This window comes from Triticum urartu, chromosome 7A (assembly GCF_056163025.1).
Source record: "Triticum urartu cultivar PI428250 chromosome 7A, HENAU_Tu73, whole genome shotgun sequence".
Classification (NCBI taxonomy): Eukaryota; Viridiplantae; Streptophyta; class Magnoliopsida; order Poales; family Poaceae; genus Triticum; species Triticum urartu.
In genome coordinates this window covers 149686755-149700340 of record NC_141879.1, presented here as the reverse complement: position 1 = coordinate 149700340, position 13586 = coordinate 149686755, and positions in this window count along the sequence as shown.

The window sequence follows — 13586 nt, the reverse complement described above, 5'->3', positions numbered from 1 at the left end:
TTCTCTTCGGCGCTCGATGCGAGTACGAGCGTCTTCTTGCTGTCGTTCGTGAAGAACTTGGCGCTGATCGCGGCGAGCTCGCGGATCTGACGACGCGGTGGAGTCGCTGTCGAGGTGGATCCGGTGAGTCGGCGATCTTGGCCTTCGAGGTGGAGAGTGCACAGAGGTTGCACCCCCACCGGTCTTGTCACCACCGGCTCGTGCCTGGCTAACTTGCCGCGGCTGAGACGTGCTCGGCTGCCGCTGAGTGTCGCCATTGGCGAAGCCGATGAGACTCTGGATGGTGGCCCTCCAGTTGTCGATCTTGTCCGCTGTTGGAGGGTAGTCAAGGAGCAGTTGAGCTCGCGCCAAAGCTTCTGCTGCAGTGGCGGGTGGTGGTGGCGAACGGTGCGAGGAGCGGGATATGCTCGGACTCCTAACTATGTTAGAAGGAGCAGTATCTCGTCCAGGCGACCGCGCCTCGCTCGTGCCAGCATGTTGGTGTGCATGCTGGTCTGGAGCACTCCGAGACCTACCAGCTCAATCTTGGTCCAGCAAACGCATGGTACTATGAGCACCGTGACGCTGCCGGTCCCGCACCTCATGAGATGGGCGCGGTGCATGTACGGACGCCGAGGCCTTGGAGTGCGCCCGGTCGTTGTGGGAGCCGGCTACGCCGCCGATGAGCAGCGCAGCCTTGTCCTTGGACCTGGCAGCACCGTGAGCTCCCTCGTCGACGCTCGTTCTTCCGCCGACGTCCGCCCCATCAGCCGTTTGCTCCGGTGGTAGCGGGGCGGACGGAGCAGCCGCCTCCGAAGCCTTCTTCTTCGGCGGCATGTCGATGAAGATGATGAAGATCTAGCTCGCGTGCACACCGGATCTGGTTCACACAACTTCGACGCCCCCTACCTGGCGCGCCAAAGATGTCGGGGTACTGATCCACGGGCACCTATGGGACCGGCGGACCGAGTCCCTTTCGGTTCAGCGGGGGCGGAGGTCGCGCAAAGAGCGGATCGAGGCGAAGCACGCGAGCAGTTACCCAGGTTCGGGCCGCACGGATGCGTAAAACCCTACTCCTGCTTTGTGGTTTGTATTGAATTCTTGCTCGGGAGCGCGAAGTGCTACGGTACACTTCAGCAGCTAACGAGACCGAGCGTGAGTGTTCGAACCAGCTAACGCCCCCTCTATGTTGCGCACGGGCCTCCTTTTATATGCTCAAGGGGTCACCGACAGGTGGCAACGTAGACAAGGGCAAAAAAGGGAAAGGTGCTGCGGTTGGTACATCCACCTGCTACAGTGTATCATACCTAACCCTGACGGCAGGGGACAAGGGCCTTAAATGCCCGTCTGCGTCGCCTAAACAGTGTAAAAGGGACCGTCAGGGACGCCACCGCTCGCCACGGCAGCAATCTTGTCAGCGCCGCTTGCCACCGCTCACCGCTGGCTGCACAGCCTCCCGCCACGTACGCTGGGAAGGGTCCCAGAGCGACACGTTGGTGGATGTGCTGGAGCGCGGGCACGGAGTAATGGCTTGCCGCGGCAAGCGCCTTGCCACGGTCGTTGTCTTGTCGCGTCCGGGAGCTTGTCGCTCACCGGGCCTTGCCGGGACGCGTGGCGCGCCACGGCAAATTCCTTGAGATGCCTTGGGCGGTCTTCCCGGCAAGCTCCTCTTGCCGGGGTCTTGAGGTGCCTTGGTTGGCCTTCCCGGCAAGCTCCTCTTGCCGGGGTCTTGACTTGGATACTTTGTTCTTGAACGGCTCCAAAGAAACCACGGAGGACCTTGGCGGTCACCCGGCAAGCCTTGCCGCGGGATGCTGCGACTGCCCGTGCACAAGTTCGGGATACTAGGGTACCCCTACTCTAGTACACCGACACGCCTACAAGGTATGTATTGCTCAAACTTCATGAATTTGATGCATGTTTTGAATTGTAGTTTTTATAGTATAGTATTGAACATTGTAGATGAGTTCGTCGTATGATTCTTCCGAAGAAGAATTTGATATGGAAGAGGAGGAGGATCTTGCAATGATCCTGGCTATGCATATATAAAAAAACCCGAAGCACGGTGGTTCGGTTATGGGTCGGCAGAAAATTTGGAGGGATAGGACCGATGCCCACAACAGATTGATCAGGCATTATTTTGTGGAGAATCCCATATACCCCGAGTCGTATTTTCGTCGCCGGTTTAGGATGAGCACCGAGTTGTTCAGGCGCATTGCAGAGAAACTAGCAAGCCATGACCGTTTTTTTCAGCAAAGGAGGAATGCCGCCGGAGAGCTCGGGCATAGCACCTTTCAGAAGGTGACAGCCGCTTTGCGTATGTTGGCATACGGTATACCGGCTGATCTTGTTGATGATCACTTGGCTATGGGTGAGAGCCAAGCCATCATGTGTGTCAAGCGCTTTGCAGTGGGAATTGTGCAAGTGTTTGGCGAGGAGTATTTGAGATCTCCCAATGCTGAAGACGTCGCAAGGCTATTGGCGATGAACAAAGCTCGCGGTTTTCCTGGCATGCTTGGCTCAATAGATTGCATGCATTGGAGTTGGAAGAATTGTTCAAAGGCATGGCATGGGCAATTCCACGGCCAAAAAAAGGGTTCCACTATAATCCTTGAAGCGGTGGCCGATCAGGAGACTTGGATTTGGCATGCATTCTTTGGAATGACTGGATTTTTGAATGACATCAATGTTGTCAACCGGTCACCACTGATGAATAAGATTGCAAACGGTGAGTTTCCACCGGTGCAGTTTGTAGCAAATGGCCGTACGTACAACTATGGCTATTATCTAGCGGATGGCATCTATCCAAAATGGCAAACCTTCGTGAAGCCGTTGAAAAAGCCGGAAGGTAAGAAAAATCTTGACTTCCACAATGCTCATGCGGCGGCTAGAAAAGATGTGGAGAGAGCATTTGGGATTTTGCAAGCCCAATTTGCTATTGTGAGAGGACCGGCTAGATTTTGGGATCAAAAAATGCTTTGGTACATCATGCACGCTTGTGTGATCATGCACAGCATGATCATCGAGAATGAGCGTGGCCAAGATTTAGACTACTCACAGTATGAGCTCTTGGGATATCCCGTGCGAGTGCGACGGGGGGCTGAAAGGGTAGCCCCTTTTATTGCCTCCTATCATGCCATTCGGCGTCCCGCAACGCACAATGAACTTCAGAATGATTTGATTGAAGAGTGGTGGGCATGGCATGGACGACAAAGAGCATAATGATATCTACATTCGACATTGTATTGTTCAGGAACTATTTGTTGTGTTTATTGCATTTATTGTACTGAACGATAAACTATTTGTTTGAGTTGTAATGATAACGAAATTGAACTATTTATTGTTGATTTATTTTGTTTGTTTGATCATTTTTGCTCATAATACATGTATATGTGGTTTGTGCGGTGCGCGCGTGCTGTATTTTTGCGTTCTGCTGGATCGGCGCGCGCGACTGCATTATAGTGCGGCTGCTGGAGCCAGCGCAGGCGGGCGCGCTAAACCAACCGAAGCGCGCGCAGCAAACAGGTTTTTTGCGCGCGGCGCTTAGCGCGGCTGTTAGAGATGCTCTAATAGCTTTCCAGGCCAGGCTAGAACCAAACAGTTGTCATGCTAGGCTGCCTAACCAGACAGAAAAATATCGAGCTTCCATGTCCACGCCAGGCACCATCATTGCCCAGGCATGAATCTGTGGACAGAAACCAAACTAGCTCTAAAACTTTCCGCAAACCGACAAGACCCAAAACCGGGAAAGCACTACTGCTACTTGGGCCGGCCGCAATTCCTCACTCATTTGTATTTGCCCAACAATGTGCCACAGTGAAAGACCACGAGAACTATTTCTCGCTCATAGTGAGATCAGCTTCTGGCTTGCCTGAAACTTTTTTGTCTACTGTACAATACTGACCAAGCCCGTTCTGAGCGCTCGCTCGCTAGTTTGCTCTTGCGCACTCACTCGTAGTTGTGTTCGATCCATTTTCTCTTCCTTTTTAGTTTATTTTTGTTTTTCTTTCGGGTTTTTTGTTTCTTCATCTGTTTTCTTCATAGTTTTTCTTTTTCCTTTGTTTTTTCACTAGTTTTCTTCATTTTATTCCTGGTTTTTTCTCGGTTTCACTTTTTTTTGCTTTTCCTTCTTTCTTCATTTTTGGTTTTCTTTGGGCTTCTTTGTATTTCTTTGTTTCTTTTTCTGCTTTCATTTTTTGCATTGGTTTTCTTTAGTTTTCATTATTATTATTTTTATTTGGTTTCTCCGTTTTTCTATGTTTCTTTGTCAGTTTTCATCGGTTTCTTTTTTGTTCAACATATGTTTAAAAAAATCAGTACACATTCAACATTTATCGCATACATCAAAAACATATTTATACATATGTTCACATTTTCCAAATACATGATTAATATTTTTTCAAAACTTATATTTTTTTACGAATAATTTTTTCTATACGCAATATACATTTTTGGTATATATCTAATCATCTGTCAATGCACGTTTAACATCTTTAAAATACAAGATTAACATTTTCTGAGTAAATGGTCCATATTTTTCAATACAAGGTGAACATTTTTAATGGCAATAAACACCATTTCATACATAATGTACATTTTCTGTATATGCCAGGAACATTGTTTGATAGATGGTTAACTTTTTAAAAACGGAATCAACTTTTTTTAAGTATATGATTTTGATGTCTACTTTTATTTAATGTACATTGTACCTTTTTCGTATATAGGTACATTTTTTATACATGTTTAAAATAATTTTAATACACGATCACCATTTTTTCATACACATTATATTTTTTGGTATATTTTTTATCTATATGTCAAACGTTTTTATACACATTTAACATTTTTCGAATGCTGGATTAACATTTTAAAATACTTGATTAATATTTTCAAATGCTTGATTAATATTTTGTAATAGATGATCAAATTTTTCATATACATTGTGTATTTTCTGCATACATTTTTCGTATACATGAGAAACATGTTTTCTATTCATATTTCACATGTAACATACTGGCACAGAAAAAAACTGACTTTGTGGCTTCTGACCTGTGGTGTCCCGCACGCCTAGGCCAGCACATCTCGCGCTCTCTTTCAGGCGAGGCTGCCCTACGCCTCGCTATAAGCAAGACATAGGTGCGCCCGTAAGCGATGGCCGAGATTGTGTGTAGCTTGAAGCGAACCCAAAGTGGCATCACCTGCAGAGCCATGTAAGTGGACCAGCCCAGTTCGGGACGTGAGCACGCACACATTTTGACATGTGTGACTGTTTTGTCTTGTTATATATTGTGTTTTCTTTCGAGTTTTCCGGTCCCTCTCCAGTTTTTCCAGGCTTTTTTCCCTGTTTTTTATCTATACGAAAAAATTACAAGATGTATGGAAAATGTTCACAAATAATGTTAAACATGTGCAGAAAATGTTTCTGATGTGTACGAAAAATGTACAGTTCATAAAAAAGTAGACATCAAAAGGATATATTTGCGAAAATTATTAATTATGTCTGTAAAGTATTTAAACATGTATTAAAAAATGTTGGTACTGGATAAAAAAAGTAGAGGTCGATGAGTAAGAGGATGGCATCAATTGCATCTATTCGGTCTGGTGCGGTTAGTGTTTGTCCACGTCACCGGTGGAGATGATGTTATGGTGTGTTTTTATTTTTCACTCATATCTCTTTCCAATGAAGCTTAGACATAAACAGACTTCATGAACTTGTGAGGTTTGTGTCCCCCTACTCTCCATAGGAGTTGGGATTATACTCTCGTCCATTTTGGCACCTCCTTCTTCAATGCGGCAATCTGCTCATGACGTGTCGTCAAGCGATGCAGAAGCAAGGTGGGGGTATTTTCTTCAAACACTTTATTACTTGTAATTTGTTGTTTTTGGAAGGAAATTATTGTAGATTTTCTGTACTCCCTTTGTTTAAAACTAAGTGTTGCTGATTTAGTACAAGTACAACTGTACTAAATCAACAACTCATTTTGAGACAGAGAGAGTAGTATGTTTGGCCATGTGCCTTCTGCCAAATATGATAAGTGGTGTGATGCTTTACAGGAGATCGAGAGGAGGAATGAGATCAAATGGCCACAAGGTACTCCCTAATATAAGATTTTTTTTGGGGGGTGCGGAAGTTTTGGAGGCCGAGCTCCAATGAGCTCGGTATTTTGAAAATATCAAAAAACATATTTAAAAGTTTCAAAATATCTGAAAAAAAGTCTATGGATTCCGGCCCAATGACAAAAATAAAAGGCCCATTAAAAAAAGCATGTTTGTTTTCTGTACGCCACATGTAAAAGTATAATGATGTGAGAATTTGCACATACGTAGTATACATGTGCACATGTGTTCACAAATAAATTTGGATTTATTCACACCATTTTTTTTTGAAAAAGAGCTCACTCGAGCTCGGCATCCGTTGGCATTTTTTTTACACTATCATAGTGTCAAAAACGCCTTATATTTTGATCATAGTGTCAAAAAGCGGCTTATATTATATTTTGATACAAAGGGAGTAAATAATACCGGTAGAAACTGATACGAGTAAAAACAAGAGAGATGTAAATGAATCCAACCAGTACCAATTTCCATAATGATCAAACCTTATATACAACTGGAGGGGATGCAAGTAGAGGGGTGCGTCCACTCGAGGGGGGCGAGGGAACCGTCATGACCGTTGCCAGATTGGCAAAGCACTTGCAGTTACACAAGAGAGGATTATCTCCTTAATAACAATATTAATTAAATTTTAACACTCCCCCTAATCCTTGCTCATCCTTGTGAATGATCATCCTTGAAATACTCTCCTCAAAAAACCCGGCGGGAAAAAATATGAGGAGATATGCATAATATGTCATGAAAACTCCTTCCAAAAACCAAGTGGGAAAATAAGGAGAAAATGACATGTCACAATGCTTGTATTACTATTTCCTCATTAAAAACCTTCTATGAGAAACCATTCAGGAAAAACTCATAAAAGAAAAGAGTACAATATCTAAGATCCAAAGATTTTAAACAGGTTATCATATGGGAGTACACTCCCCCTGAACCTTGCATTCACAAAGTCATATCATACCAACCTCTTTAATAGAATTCTAGAATGAAGAACTTGATAAAGACTTTATGAACAAATCATCGAAATTATCACATGACTTTATTTGCAAGATATTTAGCTCCCCGTTTCTTTGCAACTCCTGGAGCTAAAAAATCCAGAGCAATACACATTGTAATGTTGCTCTTTATAACCTATCTAAATCTGTGTAATACAAACAACATTATCTTCATAGATAATAGTGGGTAGTTCCAATGAACCAATCCCTCTTGAACTTTCAACAAAGTTCATCATTCTGACAAAGTCACATACATCTATGTGATGATTCATACAAATCAATAATTTCAGAATGACTAGTGGATGCAGCCACTAAAGTTTGTCTTCTTGACATCCGAGAGAAGGTCACACCTTCATTCAAGGAGACAAAAACCAGTCTGTGATCTAGGATTATGGGGGGGTGATATAAACCCAGCATCACAATATCCAACCATGGTCATATCTTGTTTTTTTCTCATAGAATGAACCAAGATCTCGTGTCCAAAAGCTATATGAAATTATACTTCACACCAACCCAATACCTTTTATTGGTGATGCATTATGTCTAACCAATCAATTCACTGCAAATAATATACCAGGCCTGGTGCAATTGCTAGATACATTAGTGCTCTCATTACACCGAGATATGGAAACTCAGGTCCAAATATCTCTTCATCACTGCCCTTAGGTCTTAATGGGTTTAATCTCTATCCAGAGATCTGACAACCATAGTTATTGATGGATATGATTTATCCATATTGAAGTATTCAAATATCTTATGGATAAATGTGGACTGATGAACAAGTATTCCCAAAGGAATACACTCAAGTTCCAAACACGAGCAAAGTTTGGTCTCGAACAAATCTTTCATATCATACTCCGTCTTAAGATGATTTGCCGGTTTCATGTACTTGTGTAGTTCCAATGATATTCAGATCATTAACATACACAGAAACAATAGAAAATCCTGCTTCAGATTTCTTCATGAACATACATGAGCAATCATCATTGTTTGAGTAATCCTTCTAACAAAGGAACTCACTCAGCCGGTTATACCACATCCATCCCGACTACTTCAAGCCATAAAAGAACTTCTGAAGCTTTACGCAACACATGTTGCGATTTAATTCGAAATCTTCATCTTCATTCCCTTAGGGGCTATCATATAGATATTCAAATCAAGTGACTCATACAACTACGTAGTCACAACATCCATCGGTTGGATATGAAAATTCATTATTCGCTACCAGTGACATCAAATATCGGAACGTTACTCCACTCATAATAGGAGATTATGTGTCATCTTAAACGATGACGGGTCTCTGCGTGAACCCCCATGCTACAAGCCTCGCTTCATGTCTCACCACCTCATTGTTTTCATTCCTCACATGAACAAAAACCCATTTTCTCCCCTAGGAAACAAATTCAGAGGAGTGGATATTACTGATCAGGTCAATACCCCCTCTTCTTTAGAGCGAGCGCCTCCTCAATTGTTGCCTTCCTTTGGATCAACCAGAGCGTCTAAGACACTCAGTCATGCATGGGCTTAAGTTCTAGATCCAATCCAAGGTATTTTGCAATTCTTGAGGAGAAATAAATGTTGACATAATGTAGTCTTTATTATATGATTCTTCCGGATCCATATACATAGTGGAGATTTCATCAATACCTTTTGACTCTTTGTGATTTCCCACGACAACTGAGTGAAGGTCTTCCGATGTCCCAACACCAAATTTGTGTGCGCACTCATGCTGGGGTCCTGGATGTGTCCAACATCCTTCAGGTGTCCTTCAACCCTAGGTTGAATATCAACATGAAGTTGACCTGCATTTACTGTTTGAGGATTCCTCATTCCCCTTGGACGAGGCCAAGTGGACCGATGGGTCACATCCTCTCTTCCTGACACATTCATTATGGGAACATTTTACTTTGTGACACCTTTATACTCAGTAAATGCAACTGACAGATTATTTGCGGTACTTTGCAAATTTAGAAACTTCTGAACCTGTAGTTCAGATTCATTCATACGTGGACCAAAGGACTAGATGTCTATTACCATCTCATTCTATTTCCTGGCATTCAATGTGGTTCTTATCTCCCCTTAATGCCGGAAAAATGATCAAAATACAAACAACGTACCGGGCCATAAACAAGTCTCATTCAAGAGACTTTAGGTACTTTATGATTGACGGAGAATTGTACCTCACATAGATCCCCATTTATCTATGAGGGCCCATATATGTATGTTGCGGTGGTGAAATCGGTGCGTATCCAATGCAACCGAATTATCGCAGATGAGAAATACTTGATGATTTTCACGTACTAACTGCAAGGGGAGACCATATAATATGCAGTTGGTCGAATTTGTATGAACTATGCAGTATGTCAAACTGCATGTGCCCAACTAAATGTTGGGAGACTATAATTCAGTAGGAGCTATCTTGATATCAACTTAATCCTCTTGATAAGTGGGTATGTACACAAAGTACCAATATGCTGCACAGTTATGCCTAAATGTAGGTAGTAACCATCAAATGCTCATGAACTAACTTCCATAGCATTATCCATTCTGATGGATTTATCCCGTGCTTGGGGTGATTTACTCTCAAATTAATGATCTGAGCAATCATGTTTGTAAAAGCATGGTTCCATATAAAAGTAAGACACACATTGGACCATCTTACCGATGCATTCGAAAGCACTATGGAATATCTGAATATTCCATATAACGGTTGAATTGGATCACACATATCTCCTATCGAAGGAAATCTAGTGGCACATCATTTCTCATAATATAGCATGGCCATGCGATTAATCTCCCAGTTACACATTTTGTGCATACAAAAACTGGCGAAATAGGTAAAATTGACACCCGTTAGATTGTGTCCAATGGAACCATCAATAATTTTCTCATTGCCCCAACACCGGGATGACCAAGGCAACCATGCCATATCTTGAACTTACCAAGATTCTAGAAAATTATCTTATATGCCCAAAGCATATCCAATTTAATGTATCTATAGTACAATCCAAAATATAGAGAGGACATTTGCTCTAGGATTTCTTGCAAATCCCTTGAGCCGAGTCATGAGTAGGCTTCCAACCTCACTCACTTCATGAGTTTCAACATAGAAACCAATGTGGATATCTTTAAAACTCAGCAAGGTACGAGTAGAATCTTGAGAGATGTAAATAAATCCAACCAGTATCAATTTCCTTAATGATCAACCCTTACATACAACTGGAGGGGACGCAAGTAGAGGGGCGCATCCACTCGAGGGGGGGGGGGGGGGCGAGGGAACAGTCGAGACCGTTGCCAGATTGGCAACGCACGAGCAGTTACACAAGAGAGGATTATCTCCTTAATAACAATATTAATTAAATTCTAACATCTCCCAAATAACTATTCATAAGTCAGTTCGCTAAACATCGTCCTGAATACAAAACTCGTACGATAACAAAAGAGGACAAAGATTTTGAAAAATGGCCAGTGTGTAAAGTAAATTAAACTCAAAAACCAACAACTTTTTAGCTCTGCGGAACAATAATATCCACTCTCCAACCCCGCAAAAAATAGTCCACTCTCCAAACAAAAACCCAGATCGGCATGCCGACTTTTGGCCCCTGGCGCCCTACGACCCTGACTAAACGAAAGAACGTGTCGTCCGAACTCAGCCCGACGTCCCTTCGACGTCCCGGAACGGCGCCGGTGATTTGAACGATCTGCCCTGATCTGACCTCTGATCACGCATGCCCAGTCCACCGTCAAGCGCACACGCACATCTCGTCTTTTCATTCCGCGACGCAGAGCGATCAGCGCGTCCAGATCGCCGCCGGGCCCCGGAGCGCCGGTCCAGGCGACCTCTCTGCAAACAGTAACCACCCCGGCCGGCCTTAACCCCCGTCGTCCACCTACGCAATGGCATCAGGGCCGGCCGGCCAAAGGACAGGGAGAAAAGGACGGCGAGCACCGCACCGACCGTCTCACGCTCTTTATCTATTCCCTCTGGCGAGCCGCAGCATAGGGTCCCCGGGCCGATCGATCGGGCACCGGCTAGTGGCGCAGGTGCTCGCCCGGCAACTTGCAAGGTGATACCCACCGCCGGCCAGCACGGCCGCACGTACCCTCGCCCCCGGTGACGCGGTGGTCGGTCGTGGGCTGTGCTTGATAAATGAATAATTTAACACGGAAGGCACGTACGTACTGCTGCCTAGCCGTACGTACATGAGACGGTAGAGACGCCGCCCCAACGATCGGGGTACGTGCGTGCGCGCGTGCAGTACGCGAAGACGTCGCCGTCGCCCTCGCGTGCACAGGGGCACCCAGCCACGTACTGCCGCGGAACTCGGCGCCGGTCATCGCCGCCTAGCTAGCTAGTGTTGCTCAACAGTGAGCTATCTGCTGTTTTCTTCCGGAGAGCATCCGGCCATGAACAGAGACGGAACACAGAGGGCAGGCAGGGAGCGTGTTTTTTGACCGTGAACAGGGACGGGACACGGAACGCATGCGACATGTCGAACGCTCTGGCCTCGACGTGGACTGTTGCTGCTGCTCACCTCTCTCTCAAGTGAATCTCAAGCCAGACCGGTCGATCGGTGCAGTGCGGTGTAGACGACCGTGGCGGTGGGTCACGAATGAGCGGCTTGATTCGATCGCTGCTTCAGGATGAGGACGAACGAGGTAGGTCGCTGCATCGGCGGATCGTGTGAGCCGACAGGGCCGGGCGCGCGCGTGCGAGAGCTGACGGCCGGCCGTCGATCGCCTCTGTTCCGCACAGGCGGAGCGCCGACCCACCACCGCGAGGTGCCCTGCCCGCGGTGAGCCGGGGCCCGGGGCCAAGAGCGCGCGGGCGGTACGTGTGTGACGCGCGGCGCGCGCGCGCACGCGCGCAGCTGTCCGCGAGGGCACCCGGGTCATGTCAACTGTCAAGCCTCGTTGCTTGTCCTTTGCGTTCTGATTTTATTTGGCCTGCCTACTACTACATCACCGTCGTGAATCTCAGGCAGACCTGTTTACCGCACAGAGCTACCAATCGCCGCGTGCCAGATCCTTGGCAGAGATCACAAAAACTGCAGATCGGATGGCCTGTTTCGTAGAAATGAGATTCCATTATAGCAACTCCAACGGACCGACCCAAACGGACGGCGATTTCATTCGTTTTTTATTCGTTTGGATCGGCCAGACGTACTTTGCTTCCGCATTTGGATCAGCGCGTGTGCCCAACGCTGGTCTGAACCCATTTGAACGACGAAAAAAAAATGAATGTATGCATATTAAAAAAAAACAATACATATTAATTAAACATTAAAGCCGGCCACGAAGGCCGGCAAGAGTCCACGTTCCACGTGTCCACATTTACATTTAAAAAGAATAAAAACAGCCTAAACTACGAGGTGGCGCGCTGCCCTAGGCGTCGTCGTCGTCGGCGCCGTCCCGGCCCAGGCGAACGCCGTGTTTCAGAGTGCCGTCATGTCGGGCTGGGCCGACGCGCGCGCGCGGGGGGGGGGGGGGGGGGGGAGTGCGGCTGCCTGTGCAGCCGCGGCCTGGAGTGCCTCCTCCTCGGCCGCTACTCCTCCTCGAGGTCGCGCTCGAGCATTTCGAGGTACTCGCCGTCGCGGCGCTCCTCGGCCACCCTGATCTTGCGCCAGTGCTCGAGGTACGCCTGCTCCTGCGCCGGCGTCGCTCCCATCCAGACCGGCGGCGCGCGTACCCACTCGCGCACTACTCCCGTTCAGGAGTAGCGCTCGATGCGGGACGGCGGGGCCACCGACGGCACCACGCTATCACCTACGCCATTGCCGCCTCGTATCGAGCCTCCTCTTCCACCGCCTCCACCCTGCGCCGCTCATCCTCCTCGCTCTCCCGGCAGACGGCCGCAAGGGCCGCCTGGTCCTCCTCGCGGACGACGAGCGCCGGTGGCGGCGATCTCTTGTCGACCTCGCGCACGCCCCGTCGCCTCGCCTCCTCGTGATCGAAGGCGAACCAACTCGCCCAGTTGGGCGAGTCGGTTGCGTAGGTGGGGTCACGACGCTGCTCCGGCGTCAGCAGCGCCCGCCGGCGCCGCACCTCCTCCGCGTGAGCACGAGCCGACCGCGGCGGCGCCGGCACTGGAATCCTATCTGGATCCAGATGCCAGTCGTGCGGCAGCGTCACGTCGGGATACGGCAGAGGCTGACGGTGCTGCCAGTGCCACTCCGCCTGGTGCACTGGCACGTTCACGCGCTGCCTCTGCCGGCGAGACGCCGGCGCCGAAGGAAAGGGGTGGCGGGGGACTTGCCCTTGGCCTTGCTACCGCTGGCGCCGGATAAGAGGCCCATCTCGCTGTGGTTGTGGTGGCTAGGGTTTACCGGCGACGAGGGAGCAAAGGATGGCGGATGTGGACGGCGAGTTTGGATGAGGACGGCCCCGCCGCACGGCCGGCTTAAAAAAGGACGAGCGTCGTCGCTGACGCGTGGGTCCGTCGTCATAAATTAAGCTGACCGCGTGGGCAGCGGGTAGTTGGACGACCGTCATGTGGGGACG